Source organism: Carcharhinus amblyrhynchos, chromosome 3 (assembly GCF_965287045.1).
Source record: "Carcharhinus amblyrhynchos chromosome 3, sCarAmb.v2.hapA, whole genome shotgun sequence".
NCBI classification, from domain to species: domain Eukaryota; kingdom Metazoa; phylum Chordata; class Chondrichthyes; order Carcharhiniformes; family Carcharhinidae; genus Carcharhinus; species Carcharhinus amblyrhynchos.
Genome location: NC_137326.1, coordinates 114,717,387 through 114,743,350, shown reverse-complemented (window position 1 = coordinate 114,743,350; position 25,964 = coordinate 114,717,387).

The window sequence follows — 25,964 nt, the reverse complement described above, 5'->3', positions numbered from 1 at the left end:
GCTCGGTGACTAGCACTGCTAGCAGTGCAGATACATGGATTTGGGCCTGTGTCTGTGGGAGTTTGTGCATTCTCCCTGTGGTTGCGTGGGTTTCCTCCGGGCGCTCCGGTTTCCTCCCACACCCCAAAGATGTGCTCTTAGGCTGATTGGTTTTACCAAATTGACACTATTCTCCCCTGAATCTGGCTAAGTTAGGGGTTCCATTTGTAGACACGCAGGGTAGAATAGGTGTAGGGTGATGCGGCGGCGCGGGCTCGTTGGGCCGAAGGGCCTGTTTCCCGTGCTGGGTTGTTCTTTGTTCTTTGTTTAACAGCACAGGAACAGGCCCTTCGGCTCTCCAAGCCTGCACCGGTCATTGGTCCAACTAGACCATTTTTCTGTATCCCTCCATTCCCAGTCTGCTCATGTGACTATCCAGATAAGTCTTAAACGATCCCAGCGTGTCTGCCTCCACCACCCTGCTTAGCAGTGCATTCCAGACCCCCACTAACCTCTGTGTAAAGTACATCCCTCTGATATCTGAGTTAAACTTCACCCCCCTCACCTTGAACCTGTGACCGCTCGTGTTTGTCACCTCCGACCTGGGAAAAAGCTTCCCACTGTTCACCCTATCCATACTCCTTATAAATTTTATACACCTCTATTAGGTCTCCCCTCATTCTCCAGCTTTCCAGGGAGAAAAGTCCAGTTTACCCAATTTCTCCTCATAGCTAAGACCCACCATATCAGGCAACGTCCTGGTAAACCTTCTCTGCGCTCTCTCCAAAACCTCCACGTCCTTCTGGTAGTGCGGTGACCAGAACTGGACGCAGTACTCCAAATGTGGCCTAACCAATGTTCTCTACAGCTGTAACATCAGATGCCAATCTTTATACTCTATACCCTGTCATATAAAGGCAAGCATGCCACATGCCTTCTTCACCACCTTCTCCGCCTGTGCTGCCACCTTCAAGGATCTGTGGACTTGCACACCCAGGTCCCTCGGTGCATCTATACTTTTGATGGTTCTGCCATTTATTGTATAGCTCCCCCCTACATTAGTCCTAAGAAAATGCATCACTTCACATTTATCTGGATTAAATTCCATCTGCCATTTCTCCACCCAGTTTTCCAGCCTATCTATACCCTGCTGCATTCTCTGACAATGTTCATTGCTATCCGCAAGTCCAGCCATCTTTGTGTCATCCGCAAATTTACTGATCACACCAGTTACACCTTCTTCCAAATCATTTATATTTATCACAAATAGCAGAGGTCCCAGTACAGAGCTCTGCGGAACACCACTAGTCACAGACCTCCAGCTGGAAAAAGACCCTTCCACTACTACCCTCTGTCTTCTATGGCCAAGCCAGTTCCCTACCCATCCAGCCACCTCCTTTTATCCCATGAGATTTAACCTTTTGCACCAACCTGTCATGAGGGACTTTGTCAAATGCTTTACTAAAATCCATATAGATGACATCCATGGCTCTACCCTTGTCAACCGTTTTTGTCACCTCCTCAAAAAACTCCACCAAATTTGTGAGGCACAACCTCCCTCTTACAAAACCATGCTGTCTATCACTAATGAGATTATTCCGTTCTAAATGCGCACACATCCTATCTCTAAGAATCCTCTCCAACAATTTCCCTACCACTGACATCAAGCTCACCAGCCTATAGTTACCCGGGTTATCCTTGCTACCCTTCTTAAATACAGGTACCACATTCGCTATCCTCCAATCCTCAGGGACCTCACCTGTGTCCAATGAAGAGACAAAAAGTAGGGAGGTCTTGCTGCAGCTGTATAGGGCATTGGTGAGGCCGCAGCTGGAGTACTGTGTGCAGTTTTGGGCGCCGCACCTGCGCAAAGATATTTTGGCATTGGAGGGAGTGCAGAGGAGGTTTACTAGGCTGATACCGGAGTTGCGGGGGTTGAGCTATGAGGAGAGGCTGAATAAACTGGGCTTGTACTCGTTAGAGTTTAGAAGAATGAGGGGAGATCTCATTGAGACATATAAGATGATGAATGGGATGGATAGGATAGAGGTGGAAAGACTCTTCCCGCTCAAAAAAGACAGTAGGACTAGGGGGCACAGCCTCAAGATAAAAGGGGGGCGGTTTAGAACGGAGTTGAGGAGGAACTTCTTCACTCAAAGGGTGGTGAATCTCTGGAAATCTCTGCCCGTTGAAGTGGTGGAGGCTGCCTCGCTAAATATTTTTAAGACGCGGGTTGATGGGTTTTTGATAGGAGAGGGGATTAAGGGTTATGGGGAGAGGGCGGGAAAGTGGAACTGAGCAGCGACAGATCAGCCATGATCTTATTGAATGGCGGGGCAGGCTCGAAGGGCTGGATGGCCTACTCCTGCTCCTATTTCTTATGTTCTTATGTTCCTAACATATGAATAAAATGCCTGAGGATTCTCCTTAATCCTGTCTGCCAAGAACATTTCATGGTCCCTTTTTGCTCTAATCACATTTGTTGTAATGGAATCAATGGAAGAAGGTATTACATTGCTTTTCCTTTCTGACATAACCTCAGCCATGAGCTTGGGACATTGTGGAGGCTGGAAACTCTTTCAGATAAGGTCAGCACTGCTGCCTCACATAACCAGGCACCCAGGTTCAATTTTAACCTTGGGTGGAGATCGCACGTTCTCCAGTGTCTGTGTGGGTTTCCTCCGGGTACTCCAGTTTCCTCCCACAGTCCAAAGATGTGCAGGTTAGGATGATTGGCCTTTAGTGTTAGGGCGATTAGCAGGATAAATACATGGAGCTATGAATATAGGGTCTGGGTGGGATTGTTGTTGGTGCAGGTTCAATGGGCTGAATGACCTCATTTTGCACTGTAGGGATTCTATTCTATTCTAATGTTTCCATAATGAAAGAGCTGCTAGTATTGGACCTAGAAGTTCCACTGGCCCTAAATTTACTTGCTGCTTTTGATAAGTCCTTATTGATGATAGAACATAATATTTCAGGTCTTAACACTCGAGCAGAAAAGTACTCCATTAGATTTCTGTCCCAAATCATGCATTACAAATTATAATGCTTCATAATTATCCACCCACCAAATCCTGTACAGTTAATTTAAACAACTTGAAATGGGGACCACTAATGTTATGTTTATATTGCACCATGGGTCATTTGGAGTGAAAGGAGTGAAGCACATTCATAGCCAGTGAAAGAAGACTGGAAGATTGGAACAAGAAGCTTGAAGAAACTTTGACAACTGATAAAACCATACAAAGAATGCTGGAAACGTAAAATAAAGGAATGAAATGCTCAGCAGGTCAGGCAGTATTTGTGGAGAGAAAAGTTTCAGGTGATGAAGATGCTTCATCAGTCCAACTAATTGGAGCTAGGAAAAAGTTTAAGAGTTGTAATTCCTCTTACTATGAAGTTGGTGTTTTATCATTCTTTATTACTTTCCCTTACCTGTAGAGAATTTAGTATACAAAAAATGGTGCTGAAAAAAGCGTATGTTGCTTTGATAAGCATCAAATAACCAGTGACCCAGCACAAACCCAATGTCACTGTATTAGCAAAGACTGAAACAAAGTGCTTCTGGAGAGTTGCCTTAAAGTTCCTGTAAGAAAATAAACATAAATAACTCCCATTTTATAATTGATACAATTATATGTGAAAGACAAACAAAGTTGTACATTCATTTAAATTCATGGTGTTATATCATATCTCCCGATAATGTTCAATGTACAAGTATTTATTTTGAGTCGTAAGAATTTTTGTTTGCAGATTGCACAGTTATATTCCAAAAATCAACACAGGTATAATCATAAGGAAATGTTTTTCCTGTTTCTTGCTTAAGTTTCACAGCAAATTGTGGAGAAAACAAAGAGCTTTTCTGAAGGTTTCCAGTTCATGTTAAATTCAATTTTGAGTCAGATCAGCTGCAGATTTCGATACTGTTTAGATTTTTTGTAAGAGATTGACGAGTTGTGGAGATTTTAAAACTTCGAATAGGTTTATGAATGGAATTTTTTTCACTATCAAGAATGTACAAGTGAGAGCATTAGATGTGATTAATTTTCATCACCACAGGTTCCTGAGACCTGTGAAAGGTGGCTATTGGGTAAGTGGCTATGGAATTACTTTTTATTTCACATTGAGTGCTAGTGCAGATAAAACATTGAAGACAGATGTGAGGCAGCAATTGCTGATTACTTACAACCATAGTAAATAGTTAATTTTCTATCCATGGGTGGCATGAATTGACAATGAGGGAACTTTGGGATGCCAAGAAAGGTGAGAGGGCGTGAGAGGTAAGGGCTAGAGGATTAACAGCTTCTAAAACCACTGAGATGAAATTCCAGAGAGTCGAGGTGGGCCTAACTAACCCACCTCAGCATTCAGCTGACCCCATGGCCACCTACAATCTGCTTCTGGGGTTGACCAGCCTGAATCCTGCCCTGAAGCCCCAGAGCAAAAAAATCATTTCTAACAGGACTTTTCAAACCAATATAGTTCTACTGGCTAAGAAATTTCCTGATCCAAGGCACCTTCAAGCCCAGTAGCAAAAATTCGGCCTATTGCATGACACACTTAATTAGGGATCTTCGCTATAAACGTGCTATATACCATATTCCTGTCTCTTAAGTCCATCAGAAGCATATATGATATTAAAAACACCATGCTTATATTACTTTACATTTTGCTATTTCAACTAATTGATTCTAAATGTTATATCAATTCATTAAGAATTCACATATTAATACCATTACAGTGCTACACATGCTAAACTTCTTAGCAAATTCTTAATCTCAGACTCCAGAGTGGTGGGAAGCCACCCGTTAAGGAAACTTACATTGTTGTATATATTACTTATTCAGATTCCACTGAATTGTGAGCTGCAATGTAAAACCCAGGGAAATATGTAAACTATAGCAAAAGCTCACCCTCTGTAAGATTTCAGGTTTTTCTTGTTGCAAACTATGTTGGACATGATCAAACCAAAGATCACAAAATTCAGCGAAAGCATCAAAGCGACTGGAAACATGAATGCCCAGAAAAGTACATTTTCTCCACTGAAAAAACTGGCAGTTGTAGTGTTGTAAGTAGCAAGCCAGCAGCTGAAATTGAAATATTCATATATTACAGTGAAACATATTACAATTGTAATGCATAAATTCTTAATTTATGATAACAATGTGGCATGACCCAAAGAAACTCAAAAATGAGTTTAAGTTGAGTTGCACAACAATTTCCCTCCACTGCCAAGCAGAAACATCCAGATTTACCTCAGTCTCAAGAGATTTCCTCAAAGCAGATCTATATTTGAAGAAGGAAACCAAGAAGCTATAAGTGTTTCAGACCACTGTCGATATCTTGGAGAAAGCATTGAAATAAATTGTTAGGAACTTGGGGGGAATTAGTTTACAAAGAGAGATTGACAGGTGACAAGTAGGCAAAAAATTGACAAATGGAATTCAGTGTGGGAGGATGTGAGATTGTTCATTTTGGAAGAAAGAATGAGAAGGTGGATTATTATTTAAATGGAGAAACACTGCAGAAAGCTGTAGCACAAAGGGAGTTCAGGGTTTCTTCTTCACGAAACTGAAAGCTAGCATGCAGAAGCAGAAGATAATAGGGAAGGCAAATGGAATGCTGGCTTTTATTTCAAGGGGGCTGGAGTATAAGAATGAAGAGGTGTTGCTGAAGCTGTACAAGATACCAGTGAGGTAACATTTAGAATACTACATACAGTTTTGGTCCCCTTATTTAAGGAAAGATATATTATCATTGGAGGCAGTACAGAGAAGGTTCACTAGGATGATCTCAGGTATGGAGGCACTGCCGTATGAGGAAAGGTTAAATAGATTGACGGCAATTCTCCCAGCGCACTGGAGTGGATTGGAACAGTCAAGTGAAGACCGTTTAGCAGGCACCCTGCTAGGCACCATGGCTTTGCGTGTCTCCGACCGCTAGATTTCCAGCAAAGTCAGCTCTGCTGTATAATTTATGTAAATGCTGATTATAATATATTTTACATTTAATTAATGGGCCCAGGACTGAAGTCTCCAGGCCCACTGGAGGTCCCCTCCCCCCCAGAAGTGTTTCAATCCAGTGGGGTTTACAACAGCTCAACACCTGGAGGGAGCTGGCAGCTGAACCCCGCTGGAGCAAAGGCGGGCCACAGAGGCCCCCCCCAAGGAAGTTAGAGCTAAGGAGGGGTGCCCATCTGGCCCCCTTGTACTGCTCAAGGGGGCGAAGTGGAAATGCCCAAGGGGCACCTTGGCACTGCCCATTAGGCAGCAGGCCTGGGGACAGAGCCTGTAGGGGTGGCGATCAGTGCCGGGGGGAGGGGGGGTTCCCGCTGCCACTATGCAGAGCGATCAGTGACAGAGGGAGGGAGGCCAGCGATTGGTCTCAGCATCAGGCAGGGGTCGGCCTGCCAGGGTTGGGAGGTTGGGACTTGGGGCTGGTGGGTTCAGAATGGGGGATGGGAGGGTTTGGGGCTGCCAGTGGAGGGGGAAGGGAATTGGGAGATCCGGTCTACCGTGGGGGGAGGGGGATCAAGGCGGGCCAGGGAGATGGGGCAGGCTGGCCCTGACGTGACCAGGGGGCCAGCGATCAGGCTGTGGGGGAGGTAGGTGGTGGGTGGTCGGAAGGCCAGCATTATGGGGTCGCAGGGCTGGCCAGCGATCGGCAAACTGGCAGTGTGGCACTACTGCGTATGCACTGATATCGGAGCTGACAAATCAGTACATACGCAGTGGCCCTTTCAGCGCAATGCTGCCAACCTCTCCAGCGGGAACAGGCCCACCTCCTGATTTATAATGAGGTTCACACTGGTGAACTCTGCAGTGCACAGTGTGGGAAATCCCATGGAAAAAAAAAATCAGCAAAATTTACTCCAGCTTTTACGCAAATTCGACGCAGAATTCTTTTGGGAGAATCCCACCTGTTGAGTCTGTACTCCTTGGAGTTCAGCAGAATGAGAATGATATGATTGAAAAGGAAAAGGTTCTTAGGCAGGGTAAGTATCGGGAGGATGTTTCCATTCATGGCAGAGTGTAGAATCAGAGGGGATGGAATTAGGGAGGGTCCTCATTTAAGGCAGATTTGAAGAAGAGTTTCTTCTCTCAAAGAGTGTTGAATCTTTAGAATTCTTTCTCCCAGGAAGTTGTGGAGGTCATTGATAGGATGCAAATCATTTTCTTGCTGGTCTCCATGCTGATCCACCATGGTGGGCAACATCAGAAGTTCCCGCTGTTAATTTTTAAGCCTCCTGCCAAATTCCACCCTCCCCCCTACCCCCTCTATCTGCCGTTGATGCTGCTGGGGGCATGTGGGTAGGCAGCCACCTTGAAATCCGCCTTGCATCTGATAGGTTTCTAGGAGGTGTTCACGTGGAGGGGTGGACTCAAAATGACTGGTATTTAAGATTTGCACGTTGCTGCGATGAAAACTTGGATGACCACGTTTTAATATCGAATTGGTGAGATGGACTGAGGCAAGATTGTATTTTTCATTGAAACCCTACAGTGCAAAAGAGACCATTCAGCCCATCGAGTCTGCACCAAACACAATCTCATCCAAACCCTATTCCTGTGACTTCTCATATTTACCCTACTAATCTCCCAGACACTTGGAGCAATTTAGCATGGCCAATCAACCAATTGCACACATCTTTGGACTGTGGCACGAAGCCACAGCATCTGGAAGAAACCCATTTGACACAGCGAGAATGTGCAAACCCCACATAGACAGTGACCCGAGGCTGGAAATAAAGTCCTGTCCCTGGTGCTGTGAGGTAGCAGTGCTCAGCACTGTGCCACCCTTTACCTTGTTACTTACTCTTCACTTTTGGTGAGATCTGGGATTCTGTCAAAATATTGATAAACTTCATCCCTTTTAGACCCTAGCTGTTGGGTAAACTACTTTTTAAGTTTAGAAACCTTATCTAAAAACCTGATATTCATCTCCAGTCCCAGAAATTGTGACAGCCCTGTCCTTAGACAGCCATCATTCCTGGTATAACCTGTCAAAAAGGTATTTTTAATTGCACTCACATCTTTTCTTGTCTGTAACCATTTGGTAATTTTACAGCAATTGTTATAATTGCAATAACAGCTGCTCCACCTACAGAATGGAAGAAAAATCAGATTAGAATACAGTCCTTTTTTTACCATTTTATACTATCATTAAAGGCATCAATTCTTTATTTAGCTGCTTTGTTAATCAAAAGGTGGTTTACCAGAATGTTGGCTATGAGGAGAGGTTGAATAAACTAGAGTTGTTTTCACTGGAAAGATGGAGGCTTAGGGGAGACCTGATGGAGTTTTAACATGATGGATAGTCAGATGCTTTTTCCAAGGGTGGAAGTGTCAATTACAATGGGACACAGGTTCAAGGTGAGCGGGAGAAAGTTTAAGGGAAATGTGTGGGGGAAGGTTTTCACACAGAGAGTGGTGGGTGCCTGGAATGGCTGCCACGGGTGATGGTGGAAGCAGGCACATTACAACATTTAAGAGACATCTGGATGGGTATATGGATAGGGAGGGAATAGAGGGAAACAGACTGAGTAAATTTTTTTTTAGTTTAGTTAGGGTATCATGATCGGCATGGGCTTGGAGGGCCGAAGAGCTTGTTCCGGTGTTGTACTCGCCACTTTCAAGGAACTAAGAACCTGCACCCTCGATCCCTTTGTTCGACAACACTTCCCAGGGCCCCACCATTAACTATATGTCCTACCCTGGTTTGTCTTACCAAAATACAATGCCACACATTTATCTGAAGTAAACTCCATCTACCATACCTCAGCCCACTGGCCCAGTTAATCAAAATCCTGTTGTAATCTTAGATAATCTTCTTCACTGTCCATTACATCACCAATTTTGGCATCATCCACAAACTTACTAACCATGCCTCCAATATTCTCATCCAAATCATTTATATTATTGACAAACAGCAATGGACCCAGCAATCGATCCCTGTGGCACGCTGCTCATTACAGTGTGAAAAACAACCCTCTACCACTACCCTCAGTATACTGCCAGCAAGCCAATTTTATATTCAGTGGCTAGTTCTTCCTGGATCCCATGTGATCTAACCATACTGACCAGCCTACCATGCAGTACCTTGTTGAAGGTCTTGCTAAAGCCTATGTAGATGATGTCCATCACATTGCCCTCATCTATTTTCTTGGTCACCACTTCAAAACACTCCAGTTTAGTCTGGTTAGGATATCATGGTTGGTACAGGCTTAGAGGGCCGAAGGGCCTGTTCCTTTTCTTTCTTCAGTACCCTATCTACATATGACACCACTTTCAAGGAACTATGTACCTGCACCCCTAGGTCTTTCTGTTCAACAACATTTCCCAAGGCCTCACCGTTAACGATATTGTCTGACCTTTCAAAAAACCTCAAATTTGTAAGATATGATTTCCCATGTACAAAGCTGTGCTGACTATCCCCGATCCAAACTATCCAAATGCATGTAAATCCTGTCTGTCAGAATCTCATCCAACAATCTACCCGCCTCTGACATAAAGTTCACCAGTCTGTAGTTCCCTGGCTTTTCCCTGCTGCCTTTCTTAAATAATGGCACAATGTTTTCCTCCTTCCAGTCTTCCAGCACATCACTCCTGGCTGTCGATGATATAAACATCTCCGCTAGGGATCCTGCAATTTCTTCCCTAGCTTCCCAGAATGTCCTGGGATACACTAAATCAGGTCCCGGGGATTTATCTACTTTAATGTGTTTTAAGATCACCAGCACCTCCTCTTCTGTATTCTGGACACTTTTCAAGACTTCACTATTTATTTCCCCTTGTTCCCTAACTTCTACATCTTTCCTCACAGTAAATACTGATGAGAAATGTTCGTTTAGGATCTCACCCATCTCCTGTGGTTCCACACAGGAATGACCTTGTTGGTTTTTAAGAGGTCTTATTCTCTCCTAGTTACTGTTTTGCCCATGATATACTGTAGAACCTCTTTGGATTCTCTCTCACCATATCTGCCAACTTTGTTAGGAACAAAAGGTATTTATTGATAAGTGGTACTGGATACAGGAGTTGCAACTTTAGGCTACCCTGGAGACTGGCTTTATGATGTCAACTATATGGCTGCCAAATATATTCTTCCCAAGAGAGGACCTTTGGAGTGGTCACTCACTCTCAGTTCCCCATTTGTTCCTCAAGTCTGCTGTGCTGTCTTAAAGAGACAGAACCACATACAAAACAAACTTGGACAGCAAATTTTAGGTATTTACATTTAACTGTACACCTGCTCCTTACCTAAACTTGCTACTCTTTATGGCAAATAATTGTGAGTACTATGAGCTTCACTGCTCCTTTGACAGCATAATTGAGCTATTGATGAGAGGTGGGGACAATGGAATGAAATAAGGTTGTTCCCATAGTTTATTGAGTCCAACAATGCTTTCTCTTTCCATTCTGTCTTCTGATGTTGAATTCTTACATTTGCATTATGGGAATGTAGTAGAGGCAAATTCACACAATTTCTTCAAGTGAAAACTGCACCTGTTTCTGGCTGGTGCTTTGAGAAAGGGAAGATATTGCAGGAAAATCAGGGCCGGAGTGATCGCCTATATGGGTCAGAGAGAGATTTTCCAGGTATTTTCCTGGATGTTTTTCTGCAAAATTGCTCTGGGTTGGTTTTTGGTTTTCACCTATTTGAGGATATTGCCTGGTCTTGGATGAAGGTGGGGAGGAAAGGCCCCCAGTGCTGATGGGGTGGTGGTGAGGGACCCCAATGCTGACTGGGGTGGAGGTACCCCAATACTTATGGCAAGGGTGTGGTGAGGAGTGCCAATGCTGATGGTGCAGGAAGTGGGGAGATCTCCGATGCTGGTGGGGGGGGGGGGGGGGGGGGAGACCAGGGGAGCTCCGATGCTGATGATGGGAGGAAGGGGGATACTCTGACACTGATGGTGGGGGTGGCGGGGGGGCGAAGGGCGAGGGGGGAGCTGTGATAATGATGATGGGTGGGGTGGGGGAAATGGGCGAGGGGGGAGCTCCGATGCCGATGGTCGGAGGGGGAGGATGGGGGGAGCTCTGATGCTAATGGTGATGGGGGGGTGATGGGCGATGGGGAGCTCCGACACTGATGGTTGCGGCCCGGGGGCGGGGGGGGGGTGGTGCAGCAGATGGGCAAGGGAGAAGCTCTCATGATGCTAATTGGGGGGGAGTGAGGGGAGAGCTCTGATGCTGAGCAGGAGAAGGGAGGAGATCTGATGCTGATAGTTGTGAGGGGGGAGGAGGGAACTCTGATGCTGATGGTGGGGTGGGGGGGGAGGAGGGGGTGGATGAGGTGGGAGCTGTGATGCTGATCATGGGTGGGGTGGCGGGAGATGGGCAAGGGGGAGCTCTGATGCTGATGATGGGGAGAGATGGGCGAGGAGGAGTTCTGATGCTGATGGTGGGCGTGATAGGTGAGGGAAGAGCTCTGATGCTGAGAGTAGGGGGAGGAGTTTCGATGCTGATGGCATTGTGGTGAGGGGGCGGGGAGGAGGTGGCCGTGTCTGTGGGGTCGGCTGAAAGGGGTTTCTTTACTGCACTGAGCTGCGGAGCTGCACACCGGGATTCAGTCACAACCTGACACTCTGAAAAAAATATGATATGATTCCTCCCAGGATGTATCATTCAGAACAATATACCATAATTGTGTGAAACGTGGGATATATTGGAGGATCTTTAAACCCCATCAATGCTTGTAGAGTCACAAGAATATTCTAGATTAGGGCTCTGAATTACCATGGACATTCTGATTACCTGCCATATCTTTGGTGAAAAGTCTACAGAAAGCCCCAAGAAACCTGTATCAATGTTTGTGAATCTTTTAGTGGGCATCAATTTCTATTACAATTACACTAACACAGATATAAGGGCTCGTTCCTAAACTGGGCATTCACAGCAAGAGGCTTACGGTCTGGGGCGGTACCGTGAGCCCATGTTCACCATCTATGAGGTTACCTGTGGGGGCTCAAGGTCCGCCAGCAAGAATGCAACTTCTGATCTTCCCCATCCCTCACCGGCAACATAATCAGGTCCATGTGCCCATACTGCCTTATCTTGACCTCTCACCGCGTCTTCAAACCGTGCTGATGATTTACAATAGATTCACACAGACGTGAATGTACATAGGGGTCTCCCCAGAGGTGCAAAGGTAAGTATAACATCTAGATGCATGGAACATGGCCAGGCAGTACCTTGGTAATGTTCCCAACACTGCTCTTTGGCACAGGTTGTCACTGTCAGGTTGGCACCCTGGCAGCACCACACTGATAATGCCCACTTGTGCCAAAGGGTGGACTCTAATGGGAGCCTCATTGGGGAGGAGAGGGATATTCATGCAGATGTGTGTTGGGTTGGGAGTGGTCCAAGGAGCAGGGCATGCCAGCAATGGTCATTTGGTGGGGGTGGGGGGTGGGGTGCAGAGAGAGAGAGAGAAGTGGCTGAGAATTGCAGAATGTGGGGGGGAGGGGCCGATGATCACAGGGGTCAGGTGAGAAGGGGCAGATGATCGCGGGGGCGGGGGGGGTGAGAAGGGGCACATGATCACAGGGGAGAAGTGAATGCCGACTCTCAGTGGGGGTGGGCAGGGGAACCCCTGAGGCCTCCATGATGGGGAAGGGGGAGGTTTGTTGCAGTTCTGATTGGAGCACCATTTAAAGATGGCACCCCGATCTCTGAGCAGCTGAGTGACTGAAGAGTTGCATCCTTGAGTTTTTCCAACTTTGGCATTTGGATTGAGAGCTCAGGTAAATACTTAAAATGAATAGATGGAAAATCACAGAGCAAAATCTTAACAAAAAATGGCAGCTTAGTTTCTGGCAAGGAAAACCAGTGTGTTTCTCTCCATTACCTCAATCGGGGAGCTCACACTCGAAAAGGCCAACCTCATGGGCCTCATTGCGATCACACACCCCCGTATGACAGTTTGAATCATGGCCCCTTGATTTTTTTGTGCATGATCGCAATGAGGCCCATGAGGTTGGCTTTTTCGAGTATGAGCTCCCTGATTGAGGAAATGATTGGCAGTCCAATCAGGGCATCTCACCTGTATAAACATTCAGGAGTGTTAGGGCTACTGACTCTCCAGATTCTGATTCTGTACTTGAAGCACATTTAGGAGTGGAATTGAGTTTGTAAATAAAGGGAATCTGGTAAACGGATACCAGCCTCTGAGGAGTTATTCCATTTTGCTAGATGAGGTAGAACCTGGAGACAAAACTGACTGGTTTCTCTGGACAGGAACACACCGGTTTTCTTGCCAGAAACAAAGCTGCCATTTTTTGCTAAGATTTTGTCCTGTGATTTTCCATCTGTTCATTTTAAGTATTTGCCTGAGCCCTCAATCCAAATGCCAAAGATGGAAAAACTCAAGGATGCGACTCTTCAGTCAACCTTAAACCAGATTCCATTGCTGCATATTTACATTCTTGAAATCTTAATTTGGATTATACTTGAATGTTCATTATTAGCTTTTATATACAATTAATGTAAATCTGGTGCATCAGTTACTTACCCCATGCCAGACCCATTGACACTGGAGCAAAATAGCTTGACTCCATCTGCTGAATAATACGCCTATACGAACTATACAATGCAATTCCCTGCACGCACATCCACGCAAAGGAAGCCAGAAGGAAAAAATGTAAAAACCACGTTGATGCTGTGCAGTAGGGATTTTCATATGATGCCTCCTTGTTTGTCTTAGCAGCTTGAGCTTTTGCCCAGGCAGAATTTATTGCCCCAGCTAGAAAGGTGATGTATACCCCCAGAAGGGCAGCCGATAGATTTATTTGAAGTTTTCCATTCACACTTTTACGATAGTCCCTTGATTTAAAATGAAGAGAATTAGACTATGCTCAAGTTGTTAGGATAATAAGAAATTGTTCTGCTTGGCATTTTTCTTATTTGTCCGATTTCACATTGAGTTTGATGAAAAGCTAGAATCAGTTTAATCTCATCTTTCTCTATTAGCTGGATACTTGGACCATTTACTGTTGCCCCGGAGGGAGGATAGGGCAAAGTGCAGTTGTGCCATACAAGTGAAGCAAAACAGTTCATAGCTGATCCTCCCTCATTTTCCTCCTCTTACACCTTATGGCTACCCATCATGAGGTGCCAGTCAGAAGAGGCTCAGACCATGCTCCCACTTACTTTCAGATCACAGAATACAAAGAGGTGAGAAACAAACAACTATTCATTGCAGCAGTTGGCAGTAATCCTTTGATCTAAAATCTCTCTGGCTGCTATGTTCAAACAGCGGAGCAGGAAACACCCGAGGGGGTTTCAGCCTCTGCTTGCAGGGACAAAGAGGCCGTCCTGCCCTGGTGGTGTATCCGGTCGGAAATGGAGCTGAGTTTGGGTAACATCAGCCAGAATGCATTTCAGGCATGCTGCACCTAAATAATTCTGTCACAAGACAAAAGGAAAGTTGGCCCTTTCGTCTTTGTTTGATTTTAGTTAGCTTTCCTGACTGGATTCTGTGAAGGAGCTACCAAAATTAGCCCAAATCAGCAAGTGAGCAGCTTGTTAGTGGAGTTTATAAGTGTGAAAATGCTTCATACTTCTATCAACTTCCCCCCCTCCCACAACCCAATGGACATGGTGACGTCAAAACTGACCACAACAATGATTATACTGTTTATATATTGTATCACAAATGTCTCTATTGAAGGAACTTCATAATTCCCGTGAATAATAATAAAATATTTAAAGTTCCTTACCTCATGAACATTGGTACAATAATTGTTGCCAGGAGTCCCAGGATAGATAATGCACACCCGATGTATGAAATGATATCTAAACCTTGTAAAGTCTGACTGTTAACAGTCTGGAAGTAAAATTAAATAAAATTAGCTCTCATCTCCAAGCTAACAGTTTATTATTAAATATCACAAAAGTCAAAGTAATAATAACTAAGACGGATTAGATTTTACTAGTTTGTTTAAATGTTTTTGTACTCATTATTCCTTCAGCACAACATGAAATATACTCTAACTTACATAGAAACAATATTTATTTACAGACAAAGAAAGAATGTTGCTACATTTTATGATCACGGTTTAAACTCATAAGTTAATTAAGGCAGCTACCAGCACATGGGACCATAGAATCCCTACAGTGCAGAAACAGACTATTCGACCCATCAGGTCTGCACCGGCTCACCAACGGAGTATCTTTAACCAGGCCCCATCCCCATAACCCTGCACATTAGCTGCTAATTCCCCTAACCTATACATCTTTGGATATTAAGGGTCTATTTAACAAGGCCAATCCACCTAACCTGCACATCTTTGGACTGTTGGAGGAAACCAGAGCACCCGGAAGAAATCCATGCAGACATGGGGAGGACGTGCAGACTCCACACAGACAGTCACCCAAGCCCGGAACTGAACCCGGGTCGCTAATGCTATGAAGCAGCAGTGCTGACCGCTGTACCATCCTGCCACATTAATGGGGGAGGCGATGGCCTAGTGGTATTAATCCTCAAACTCAGCTAATGTTCTGGGGACTTGGGTTCAAATCCTGCCACAGCAGATGGTGGAATTTGAATTCAATAAAAACAATATCTAGAATTAGGAATCTACTGATGACCATGAAACCACTGTCAATTTTGGGGAAAAACCCATCTGGTTCACTGATGTCCTTTAGGGAAGGAAATCTGCTGTCTTTACCTGGTCTGGCCTTCATGTGACTCCAGAGATGAAGCAATATGGTTGATTCTTAACTGGCCTCCAGTGGCAACTAGGGATGGGCAATAAATGTTGGTCAACCAGCAACACCCAAGTCCCATGAATAAATTAAAATAAATATGGTTTAGCATGTTAACCAAAAGGAATAGGACATTTGTTCCCTGGTTTCCCCAGAGAAGCAGCTAAACTGTGATGGTCTGATAATCCAGAACAATAGCTATAAAGGCTTGTTGGCCACCAGAGGAAAGTTTGCTGAGGAATGTGAAATAACTGGTTTTATATGATGGGATAGGTTTTCATTTTCGGCAGTGGCCGCAGATTCACTGGAAAAATCCCGCCTCAATTTCTTTTCTGTCAACTTTCCAGTTTGTTGCCAGTTATTGTAACAGCTGCACAGACAGGCAGTATATATTCTGCTTAGTGTGACTTCCATCATTCAAACTCTAATTTCAAACAGTGCCACTGTGGGAATCATAGAATCCTACAGTGCAGAAGGAGGCCATTCGGCCCAACAATCGGCACTGACCACAATCCCACCAGGCCCATCCCCATAACCCCGTGCATTTACCCTAGCTAATCCCCCGACACTAAGGGGCAATTTGGCATGGCCAATCCACCCAACCCGCACATTTCTAGACTGTGGGAGGAAACTGGAGGAAGCAGGAGGAAACCCGCACAGACATGGGGAAAACATGCAGGCTCTACGTCAACAGTGATCCAAGCCGGGATTTGAACCCGGGTCCCTGGTGCTGTGAGGCAGCAGTGCTAACCACTGTGCCACCATGCCATAAGAACTAATGTATTAAATTTGAAACAGAGTAACGGAAATGTTCTACTAACCAACTGACCTCAAAACTTGGGACACACCCACACTGTGACAAATGAGAACCAATTAAAAAATAGTAAAAATAATAAAAAGACTGCGTGATTTGGTTACGTAGGAATTGGAATGGTTAACATCAAGTATTGAGAGATGGATAAAGAAGCAATTATACTACCAACTCCCGGCTCTTTAGGAGCTGTATACAACACATTATGCTGCTGATTAAACTCAAAGTAATGTTGAGGAGAAAACCCATCACCGAAAAATCTCAATCCGCAGCAAACATATTGTTCACAATTGGCTGCCATTTCACCAATTGCCCCTACAATCTCCCACAGTTTGTGGAAAGCAACTTCTCTGTCCCAACCATCAAAAAGCAGCACTGGGCACCGCCATCCCTACCAACACACAGCCTCCTCCATATTCAAGCCCATCCCTGTTGTACCAACTTTAACGTCTACAGCTGATAAAAAAAACAGCTACCACAGGAACAGCACTAAAGGCATGTTCATAGAAGAGTGAACTTAAATGATTTTCACAGAATAGCAAATACACAGAGTACTTACATACAACATTAATACAGGGAAGTATGGGAATCATTGTGTGTGGTTCTAGCCTTCTGATCCATGTACAAGGCAAGAACAGATACAGCTCAAAAAATGAAAACACAGGTAAATGGGACCTAAGAACAATGGAAGTTTGTCCCCTGGTCAGTCCTTGACATAAATGGAGAGGGTATTGAAAAGATTTACTAAGATGTTGCTTGGTATGGGGGGCATTAGTTAAGAGGAGAGGATGGAGAAGTTTGGTTTGTTCTCACGGGAACAATAAAGGTTGAGGGCGCGACCTGATAGAAGTCTACAAGATTATGAGGGGCATGGACAAAGTGGATCGTCAGAAGCTTTTTCCTTGGGTGGAAGAGTCAACTACCAAGGGGCATAGGTTTAAGGTGCAAGGGGCAAGGTTTAAAGGAAATGTACAAGGCAGGTTTTTTTTTTACACAGACAGTGGTGGGTGCCTCGCTATTGGGGGAAGTGGTGGACGTAGATACAATAGTGACTTTTAAGGGGTGTCTTGACACATACATGATTAGGATGGGAATAGAGGGATATGGTCCCTGGAAGGGTAGGGGGTTTTAGTTTAGTCGGGCCGGATAGTCGGTGCAGGCTTGGAGGGCCAAAGGGCCTGTTCCTGTGCTGTAATTTTCTTTGTTCTTTGTATAATACAAAAACGATTATATTTGTCTACCTGTAATCTTTCATGAGCATGAACATGTGCAACATGGTACCGACATGACATTTATGAAGGCCCTACCTTAGCACACTATTATTGTTATTACTTAGCTCTAAGAAAATAAAAATGAAGTGAATTATTTCTCACCATGAGAACTGCAAAGCTTGTCAGATGAGAACAATGACATGTAAAATGTGTTCCATTGTCACTGTCATTCTCACATCCATCAGTCTGCCATTCTTTTGCAGTGTAATTCCAATAGGCACATTCATATTTATTGAAATAAAATCCAGAATTCAGGTCCTGAAATTAAAACAACTGGAATTCAATCTGCAGTCTCCATTAGGGTACAAACACTTTTTATTTTTTCTATTTCATTCATTTCAGCTGAGGGAGTAATGTCAAAATTGAGAAAGGAAATTGTGTCACTGAGAAGCGTTCCAAGTTTGGATTAACAAACAGGGTATCCAATAAGGTCCTATCTGTTTTGTTCAAAAATGATCAACAATAGCTCTGTGAGCATAGCAAAAAACTGCTTGTGCGTGTCGGTGTACTGACCTTCAAAGATAACTGCACTAACAGTTATTATTGGGCAATGGGGAGAATGCAGTCACGTCCAAGAGCCCTTCAGGTCACACAAGGAGCAGCCAGAGTGTTTCTCATTGTTAACAATAAGCTCATAGTTCCTGATAATCTGGCTGTTAGTCAGACAGTGGAGGAAAGGAAAAGGATGATAGTTCTGGCTGACGGCAGCCCAGAGCTGGATGAAATTCTTAAAAATGTACTCGTCTTAGTAAAGCCAAAGAAAGGCTGCTTTCTGATATTTTATGTAACCTTGAGTAACACTACAATCCCAAAATATTGAACATTGCAGAACACAACTGGTTTACAACCAGGAATCAGTTTTCCAATGAGGAAACTGAAGACTTTATTGTGCCCCTGAGAAAGTTATCATTCATTGTAACATTGGAGAATTTCAAGAGCATTGCAGGACGTATGTGTGTGTAGTTTAAAGAGAATGCATTTATAGTAAGTTGCTAATATTGCCAAAATTAACTTTAAATATAATTTCTCAAAGAACATTGTTCATGGACATGGTGTAATGTGACTTGAGAGAAGTCAGAGTTAAGAACTGCCAAACATCTGTTGAAGTAAACAACTTGATGCTGATTAAGCAAAAGGCAGTTGTGAGTAACAGCGAGTGTTCTAAAATGTCCCATTATTGGTTCTTGGACCAACATTGGGCATAGAATTGTCCATTTGTGAAGAAGGAGTGTTACAAATGCAGAAGGGTCAGCTTGCCAAGGTTTGTTGTAAAAAGGTAAAGGGGGAAAACACGGACTGGAGGAAATGGTGGTCACAGGCTACGGTTGTCAAACAATACCAAGTCAGTGAGGGGTTGGCTGAGAGCTATATGGTCCACAGCATAAGTGTCTCATGAAAATTCACACGGCATTATAGTCCAGATTACATTGGATGGAACTTGAGTAAACATGGAGGTCAACACAGGGGCATCAGTCAACATGATTCCTGAAAATGAAAACTATTTATTCTGGTATGGCTACATTTAAGAACATTCACAAATGGCTGCAAAAGGATGCAACGAAATACAGGGTATATTGTGAGAAAATAAATGCCAAACATTACCAGGGGCAAGTATTTGGTGAAAATAGCAATCAACTTATTTTTTATAATGGACAAGACAGAATTTGTTTTTCTATTGTTCTGTTCACAATTAGTAACTATTCTAGAGTGGCTCACAACCTAGGAGTTATTTTTGAACTTCAGGTATGGTTATTTTTCAGGCAAACACAACAACCAACTTGAGCCAGCAAGATTACACAATGAACAATGAAATGAACGGTCATTTGAACTGTTTTGATGTTGAAGTTTTGTTGAAGACTGGTCAGGATATCAGGAATTTTTTACATCCACCTGGATGGGCAGATAGGGGCCTCAGTTTAAAATCTCATCTGAAGAATGGTGATCCTGGAACTGCAGCACCCACTCAATAGCTACTACTATTTAATCTGGCACAGGATTTGAACCCAAGGCCTAACTCAAAGGTGACAGAGGTGACTCACCTAAATTAACACTTGAAACACAAGTTCTTTGGCAATTTTGTGTATTAAAACAGAGCATGGGATGGTTCCCCTGGAGGTGACAAGCTGACTGCACAGTTATACCCATTATGCACGTCACAAGACAACAGCTCCCCATCACCCCCCCTCCCCAAAGAGCTAATACCAATGGCAATGGGATGAGACCCTTATATGGTGGCTAAGTGGCCTCATTAGGCAGCGAGATGGGTGGCTCACGATGGACCTGTCCACTCTAAACGTAATTTGGCAGCAGTAGAAGGGCAATGGTTTCAGGTATACCACTACACCTCCTCTGTAAATCCCACTCCTACCTCTAAGCCCATCACCAGCGAGAGCACAAGATTAACTCTGAGTCAAGTCCCACTCCAGAGAATTGAGTATAAATGTCTGGGCTGACATTCCGGTGCAATACAGAGTGGGGCCACATGGTTGGAGATACTATCTTCTGGGTAAACAAAAACATTAAACTGAGGATGAGTTTGTCCTCTCAGGTAGATGTGAAAGATCCCATGGTACAATTTGAAAGATGATTAGGGGAGTTATCCAGGGTGAGCCAACCAATATTTATCCCTCAGTTAATATCACCTCATTATCACACTGCTATTTGTGGGAGCTTGCTGTGCACAGCTCAAATACTTTATAAATTAAAGTTTTTCTCCCTTGATATAAGATTGCCCAACCAATGAACAATCTGTTTGAAGTCTCTAGTTTACATCCACTTCTATTCATAAGATAATTTTCTAAGTTAGATGAAAGACAAATTGCACTATTAAAAGTCCAACATATATATATATAATTTCATTATAAGCTAATAATGATCTTACCGTTTTCTTTAATTTTATTGTTACTGGGTTCTTGAGGGGACGAGTGTGTTCACTCACAGTGCCACTTATTACTGAAGTTTTCAGCATAATACTGGCTTTCTTTTTAGGGGTTGGAAACAATAAAGTGTCTTTATACAGCACGAATCCAAAGCGAGTATCAGCATCTTAATTAAGGATAAGAATTAAGCAGAAAGTTATAAATGAATTGAGAAATAATGATTAATAATTAGGATTCAAGAGACCATTCTTTACATTAATCATAAAAGGCAGAATGTTGCTAATTCTGGTCCCCCTTCCAAAATATAATACTGCCTAAGATGTACAACTCAAATCATATCAGTTTTTATATATGATGTACTACTGTTTTTGTAAATATCTCAATCATGTTTGCAGTGTTTTAGAACATAACTTTTAGCTTTAGATATTAAAGTTAACTGTAGAAAATGGAATAAATGTGTTTAAAACAACCTTGGAGTTTATTACACTTAAAATGTTGGGGCCATGTTGACTTAAGAGATTAACAGCTAAAAAGATCATATCAGCAGGTGATCTTACTTAGCTAAAGAACTGGAGACATGGCCTCTCCAATCCTTGAAGTAAGGGCAGACCAGGAAGACATTTTGTTCAGAGAGTAACAGCAAGCTTAGAAGCATTCTGCAAATGATAAAGGACTGTAAATCAATTACTTTCTTCACATCCAAGAAGGAATTTTAAATAAGGGCCACTCAACCTCAGGACTGTAGTGGTGCAGTAATATTGTTGCTAGACTGGAAATCCACAGAGATCTAGGGTAACGCTCTGATGACCTGGTTTCTAATCCCACCATGGCAGATTTTTTTTAAAAATCAGGACATTGACATGCAATGGCATTGTCATTGTTGTATCTGTTGATATCAATATCCTAGTAGTTACCATTACGTCACATGCCATAAATGACTTAGGCCAGCATTTATCGTCCGTCCTTAATTTCCCTTGAGAAGATGGTAACGAGCTGCTGCAGCTCTAGGAGTAGTCGCAGCCCTGTTCGTAAAGGAGTTCCAGGATTTTGGCCTAACAATAATGAAGAAATTGTGCAATATTTCCAAAGGAGAGGCTTGGAGGGGAACTTCCTGCTGGTGTTCGCACGTGTCTGCTGCCTTTGTCTTTCTAGATGGTGGTGGTCAAAGGTTTGGAAGATGAGTTCCTGCAGTGCATCTTGTCAATGGTACACACCATAGAGGAATTGAATGTTTGTTATTAGGGTGCCAATCAAATGGGCAGTTTTGTCCTAAATAGTGTTGATCTTCTCAGGTGTTGTTGAAGCTGAATTCATCCAGGCAAGCGAAGAGTATCCCATTACACTCCAAATGCCTTGTAGATGGGGGACAGTCTTTACAAGGTCTGGAGGTGAGTTATTTGCTGCAAGATTGCTAGCTTCTGACCACCCTTTAGTCATAGTTTTTAAATGGCTAATGTAGTTCAGTTTCTGGTCAATCATAAACCCAGGATGTTGATAGTGGGAGATTCAGTAATGGTAATGATCTTGAATGTCAAGGGGTGATAGTTAAATTCTCTCTTGTTGGAGATAGTCATTGCCTGCTACTTGTGAAGCACAAATATTACTTACCACTTGTCAGCCCAAGCCTGGATAGTATCCGGGTCATGCTATATTTTAAATGGTCTGCTTCAGTGTCTTAGGAGTCGCAAATGGTGCTGAACATTGAGCAATCATCAGCAGACAGCCCAATTTCTGACTGAATTGATGGAAGGAAGGTCATTGATGAAGCAGCTGAAGATGACTGGGCCTCGGCCACTATCCTGAGGAACTCCTGCAATGATGTCCTAGAGCTGGGATGATTGACCTCCAATACCAAAACAACCAGTGGAATCATTTCTGCCTGCTTCCCTTCAGTCATGCTAAGGATCCTGATACCATACTCAGTCATAGAATTATAGAATGATCGAATTCCTACAAAGCAGAACAAGGCCATTTGGCCCATTGAGCCTGCATTGACCTGCCAACAACAATCCCACCAAGGTCATATCCCCGTAACCCCATGTATTTTGCCTGCTAATCTTCCGGACTCTAAGAGGAAATTGAGCATAGCCAACGAAACTAACATGTACATCTTTGGACAAATGTGACCTTGATGTCAATGGCAGTCACTCTCACATCTCCTCTGGAATTCAGCTCTTTCGTCCATGTTTAAACCAAGGCTGTAATGATGTTGGGAACTTCAGTGACCCTGGCAGAACCCAAACTGAGTGACAACGAGCAGGTTATTGCTAAGCAAGTCCTGCTTGATAGCACTATTGATGACCCCTTCCATCACTTTACTTATGATTGAGAGGAGACTAATGCGGCAGTATTTGACCGGGTTGGATTTGACCTGCTCCTTTGTACAGGGCATGCCTGGCCAATTTTCTTCATTGCTGTGTCGATGCCAGTGCTGTAGTTGTATAACTTGGCATGGGATGCAGTAATTTCTAGAGCACAAGTCTTCAGTATAGTGGCTGGAACATTGTCAGGACTCATTGCAATGCAATAACTCGTACCTTCAGCCATTTCTTGACATCACATGGTGCAATTCAAATTGGCTGAAGATGGACTATCCACTTGGCACTTCTGGCTGAAGTTTGTTGAGAATGCTTCAACCTTTTGCACTGATGTGCTGGACTTCTCCACCGTTGAGGTGGAAGATTTACGCGGAGCTTCCTCCTCCAGTGAATTTCCTCACATAGGCCTTTAGGTTAATTATCCCTAACTTTATTTTTTTCCTTTAATCTGAAGAGGTAAATGGCTTTTACAACCTTTTAATTCCAAAATAATTTCTTAATTCTGGTAATTTACTAAAATAACTCATATTTCAAATAAAGACACAACAAAGCTTCCCAGACTTACTGGGACCATTAAAAAGCTCAGACCAATTATCCTGCTATTTGTAATATTATCTTTCTAGCTGTGACCCCTTAAGTCAACATTTTAAAGATGAGCAGCCCAATCTTTTAAATTCCAAACTTATTTTTGTTGCTTTCACCTCAGGGTTGCTCATCAGTTTCCCAACCAGATGACCCCATTCTCCACAGTCAAAACCCCAATTCCTAAAACAAATTATAGTCTTCAAAAACACATTTACCATGAATTATACATTCACAACATGCATGGCAAACAATTTCAGCAGTCCACCAACCATAGTTTCCGTTATCAAATGAAAACACTTCCACTTATTACAATTAATTCAGATTGCAAGTCTTATATTTTCAAACACAGAAACTAAAACTATTTGAAAAGAAAAATCCTTACTGAAAGAATTGTTAGGTATGAAGATGTATGCCTCTAATTTTTCAGTGTTGAAATCGTTTACCGTGGAAATAGATTTAATTGCATTTCTCTCCAAGTCGGTGGCATTATCTATAGAGGTATAATGGAAAAATAGTCATTTAAATAGTTTTTTTTTAGTAAGATCACCCAATAGTTCAGTCATAAGGTCACCAATGATCTTATTGAATAACAAAGGTGGAATGGGCTCAAGAGGTGAGCTTGACTATTCCATTTCATATAATCCTGGTGGACAGATGTCCCACACAAGCCATTTTTAGAGTTTGTATTTCTGCAGAACTAAACTAAATATGCTATAGTTTGCAGGCTTATATAAATTATTGTGTTTCCAGAAATCAAGAAAAGATCTGCGAGCACATTTATTAATGAGTGCTTAATTCTTTACAGGTTTTGTTGATTGACTGAAATATTTGCAGGCAATTGGATTTACTGCCTGTGGAAGAAAATTCTGTGCTCTACTAACTGGATTAATCAGGCTGGTTATTCATATTCAAAACACAAATCCATAGGTATCTTATTAAGGAAACATACATGTGTTTAAATATTATTGTCTTAGTAAGTTAGCATTAATTAGGCAAACCCAAGGCAGTTGGGGGAACCATGAATTTTTGAGGAACACCTACTTTACTGGATGACATGCAAAGACAAAATAATTATTGTGTCGTTATTTTTCAAAGTGAAAGCACACTGCGTTACCAGTATTTCTCTGATAACTAAACTGTAATGGAAGTCATATAAATCCATGGTTGCTTACATCTAAAAACTATAGGGAAGAAATTAAAGGTCCTGAAATTCTGAGTGGGAGCTAAGTGGAATCCAATAATTCTCTGTTTTATCATTGTACTATCACCCTGAGAGAAGTGATCATAGACATTCTGCGGACAGGACTGGAGAATCCCCTGTGGCTTTAAGACTTCCATTCCTTATGGTCTCCACGTCTCAACAAAATTCATGTCCACGGAGCATGATTCCCTCTGATGCCTGCTAAAAGATGCCAAAAATATTTTGGAGGAAGGTCCTTGACTCCAGCTTTCAAAAGATGCCAGCATGAGCCACTGGGAGCAGAAGGACAGAAGGGGAGATATTCTTCGCAGCCATTCTTCCACAGATCAGAATATTACAGAAGCTTGAGCCTGCTCTGCCACTTAGTTTAATACAATGTTTTGTGTATGGCTGGCACACATTCAGAAGTATGTTACACCTTCTTCTATCTTGTAAATGATATCTGCAATGGGATTTCAAACAGAATTTGCTAAGATGAAGAGGGATTGAGTTCTGCTGCATTAGCACTAGTGAAGTAGACAGGCTGGTGTTGCAATTTTATAGGATACCATTCAGCCCACTGCATCTATGCCAGCTCTCTGAAACAGTTCTCCATCTAGCGCATTTTGGAAACAAGTTTAAAAAATTAATTTTCAAATATTAAGCCTCCTTCCTTTTAAAAACTTTATGCATTTTTGTTTCTAGTAGACTATTCCCTGCTGTTGCCCTTTGAAGATTTTTCTGAAGCTCTCTCTTTGCTCACTTGGTTATGATTTAAACTTATATCTTTTCATTATCAATTCAATAGAAATCATTTCTCCCCAGTTTAAGTCATCATAACACTATTAAATAGAGTTCATGGATGCGTATACAAATGATGTGTCAAACATGGATATAAGAATTGTTTCTGGATATTTTATCAATATGTGAGGTTAGAATTGGCAGTGTTGTTCTATTTCAGGATCCACACTAGAATTTCAATCTAGTTGATGCATTCCATTGTGATTACTGTTCATTGGATTTGTTAACTGCATCACCACAAAGAAAATACACGATATATTTACATGAGCTTGTCCACAGCGATGATCTGTGGTTAAAACTCTCAAAGTATGGCAATGTATTACTAAATCATGTGTAATTCATATCACTTGATTATGATTATTGTGTGATTTATTATTATAAAATCTTACTTTGGTATGAAACTAATCCCAAGCCATTATGATGAGTAGAA